Source organism: Martes martes, assembly GCF_963455335.1.
Source record: "Martes martes genome assembly, chromosome: 5".
Classification (NCBI taxonomy): domain Eukaryota; kingdom Metazoa; phylum Chordata; class Mammalia; order Carnivora; family Mustelidae; genus Martes; species Martes martes.
Genome location: NC_137892.1, coordinates 30,367,630 through 30,371,644, shown reverse-complemented (window position 1 = coordinate 30,371,644; position 4,015 = coordinate 30,367,630).

The window sequence follows — 4,015 nt, the reverse complement described above, 5'->3', positions numbered from 1 at the left end:
CACACTGCTCCTTTTATCTACCCTCAATCTGGAGCCATTCAAGTTTCCCCACAGCTGGCTTTTTTTCCTGTGAAAAATAAGATCTTGCAATTTATGTTTTTGCTAAACAGACGTACATATACATATAAACTCAGCAGAAAATTGCCTTCAGCAAAGAATTGCTATCATTTAGGCTGATGTTGATTGGAAAGTAAGATTCACCGTACATTTTCCAAACAGTGTCTGAAATGCTTGAGTTTTCCCAAGGATTGTCATCTTGGAGCTTTCATGTATTTAACATGATGCATCCATTGTAGGTCGTCTGGTTTTCCGGGGCTTTCTTTTTGTTAACAGCGACTACTGAAAACATTATTATAAAATCAGTCTCTGTAGTGCAAGTGAGGATAAGCATGTTTGGGACTCAAAACCTAAAGATGACTTCCATGTCCTAAAAACCCCAGGTTAAGATGGATGGTGTCTGTGTAGAAACTGTACCTTGGAAATTGTAACTATTTACCAGTCTTGCCCAGCTGCCTAAGACTAATATAAAAGAATTCCTAATTACTATGATTGGCTGACCTCTCCAATGGGAAGTTGCTGGAAATCAACCCCATGGCTGTCTAGTCAAACCAGCTCACAGTTGTAGCTGTGTTTACTTGACATTTTCCATATGGTGAACTCTCTTGTGTTCCTTCTAATCGTAGGCACCTGGGGGTTCTCCATTGCTTCCTAGAATTTCAAATATTTTCTTAGGTTCCTTATTCTTTTATAAAATTATACTTTGATTAAGCAATATTATAAAGAACAGAGTGAACATTTTTTTTAAAAAAATGTCCCATTTCCATGACCCTCTGTACAATAAATGCATTAGGACCAGATGAAATGTAAAATCCCATTGATATTGTACCCTTATTTTATAACTGGAGAAACCTGCCCAATCAAGACTTCCCTTTAACCCAGTGTGTGACCCAATTATAGGAGAAATGTTTCATTGAAACTTTGAAGAACCAAACATCCCTGCCTCTAGGCATCTTCCCATCCCACCCCAATGCCACACATCCATGTGCCAGAGTCCGCCTGTTAAGGGACTTTACTTACTGTGGTTCACACTCTCTTGAGATCAATTCCCATTGGCTCTAGTATTCCGTGACTTCCCATTCTTAAACCTGAAGTTACAGTCTATAGCAATAATTTGACATATTCTAATTATCATATCATTAGCTACTGACTTTGCAGGCTTATTCTTTTTTTTTTCCCTCTAACTTAATTTAAATTCAGTTAGTCTACATTTAGTATATCATTAGTTTCAGATGTGGAGTTCAGTGATTCATCAGTTGCATATAACACCCAGTGCTCATTATGTCATGTGCCCTCCTTAGTGTCCATCACCCAGTTACCCCTTCCCCACACCCCCCTCCCCTCCAGCAACCCTCAGTTTGTATCCTATAGTTAAGAGCTTCTTATGGTTTGTCCCCCCCTGATTTTGTCTTATTTTATTTTTTCCTCCCTTCCTCTATGATCCTCTGCTTTGTTTCTTAAATTCCACCTATGATTGAAACCATATGATAGTTGTCTTTCTCTAAGTGACTTATTTTGCTTGGCATAATACCCTCCAGTTCCATCCATGTCATTGCAAATGGTAAGATTTCACCCTTTTTGGTGGCTGAGTAATATTCCATTATGTCTATATACACCATCTTCTTTATCCATTCATCTGTCAGTGGACCTCTGGGCTCTTTCCATAGTTTGGCTGTTATGGACGCTGCTGCTATAAATATTGGGGTATAGGTTCCCCTTCTGATCACAACTTTTATATCCTTTGGGTAAATACCTAGCAGTGCAATTCCTGGGTTGTGGGGTAGCTCTATTTTTAACTTCTTGAGGAATCTCCATACTGTTTTCCAGAGTGGTTGAACCAGCTTCTGTTCCCACCAACGATGTAAGAGGGTTCCCTTTTCTCCACACCCTCACCAACATTTCTTGTTTCCTAACTTACTAATTTTAGCCATTCTGACTGTTGTGAGGCAGTATCTCTTTGTGATTTTGATTTGTATTTCCCTGATTTGCAAGTTTATCCTAAGTTCTTGGATGACAGTCTCCTATTGAGTTTTGAGATGGGACTACTAGATGACCTAATGAGGTGGTATTTCACCAAAACAAAGGAGAGTCATCAGTAATAAGGAAAATGTGTTGTAAAGGAAGTTACTAGCTTCTCCCATAGAGTCATTGCATGCCCTCCGTGAAAACAGTGCAAAAAACTCTGAGGACTGTGGTCTTCTTTCCTTTGTGGAATAATAACTAAAAGTAACCAGGGGAACAGGGGTTAAAAACTACAGTTGTTTTGGGGCGCCTGGGTGGCTCAGTGGGTTAAGCCGCTGCCTTCGGCTCAGGTCATGATCTCAGGGTCCTGGGATCGAGCCCCGCATCGGGCTCCCTGCTCAGTGGGGAGCCTGCTTCCTCCTCTCTCTCTGCCTGCCTCTCTGCCTGCTTGTGTTTTCTGTCTCTCTCTCTCTCTGTCAAATAAATAAATAAATAAAATCTTTAAAAAAAAAAAAAAAAAAAACTACAGTTGTTTTGTTTTGTTCTGTTTTAATAACAAAAGGATGGAATGCCTATGCTGGGAAGAACTGTACTCGAAGCAGAAAATATTAACAGTCAATACATAGTAGGAGGTGGTAATTTTAGCGATAGCTAAAATTATGAATTGTCATATGAATTTCATATGAATTCATATGTCATATGAATTTCATTGCTAATGGATTGGGTATGCTTTTCACAAAGGAGAAATCAAGGTTAGTAGATGACACATTCTTTGAGGCAGAAGTACCAAAATTACTAGCAACAATGTATATGTTGATTGTGAGATGGTGTACTATGAACCTCTCTTATCCTCACATTGGTTTTGTACACATGTCCCTGCAGTGCAGATCACAAGGATTTCAAGCTTCTCATTGGTGTGTTAGTACAGCTTTCCAGGCCATTCTTCCTGAGAGTGCTCACAGCTGTCCGCCTGTCATTGGTAAAGGTCTTCCAAGGACAGCTTATACATTTCCGCGAGACATTTCATTTATTAGCAGTGACGCTAGTGTCAAGATAAGGTAAATTTATATTTGAGAATCGAGAGTCTTACTCACGTTTTCGATTCATTCAACAAATATTTATTGAATACCCAGCATATATTATTATATTCCCATGTAATTCAATGCAAGTTACTTATATCAGTAAGGTTCTTATTTGCAACCAAGAGGGTTCAGACTTCTGAAGAAAAAGAAATGATAGAACTTGAAAAGAGAGGTCACAGACTCACTGGGCCAACCTGGCTCAGAACAAAGGGAAGCCGTATAAGCCAGTACCACAGCCAAACATGCCGCTGACCCAGTGTAATGAGAACACCACAAATGGCCACCATTCTCTGTAATTTGTGCCACCAACACCAGTGACAAGATGTTGCACACCATAGCTCGGTACACCTGCATAATGCCATCCCAGGCATTGGGCATCAATACCTTCACCAACGCCAACCCTAACATTTTGTGCTATCCATCACTGTTGCTGACCTTAGTTTTGGAAGTCAAATGAAGGGTGCTGTATCTGAGTAGCTGAGTCCTATCAAAATGAGTACTGGGTATTTTGAAGCCTCTGTTTTTAGAACTAGTAGTGTGCTTAAACCATCAGTCATTGTGACGATCTCTCATTTCTATCCTATGATAATCCTGATGGTGCTAATAGGAAAGGAGCATTTTTTTTTTTTAAAGGATTTTATTTATTTGGCAGAGAGAGGTCACAAGTAGGTGGAGAGGCAGGCAGAGAGAGAGGGGGAAGCAGGCTCCCTGCCGAGCAGAGAGCCCGATGCGGGGCTCGACCCAGGACCCTGAGACCATGACCTGAGCGGAAGGCAGAGGCTTAACCCCCTGAGCCACCCAGGCGCCCCTAGGAAAGGAGCATTTTGAAGCATAATTTTATGAGTTCTGCAAAACCTTTTTGGACTTAATCTTCAGAGTAAGGCTGTAACAGGAGGCATTTGGGTGATCAGTGG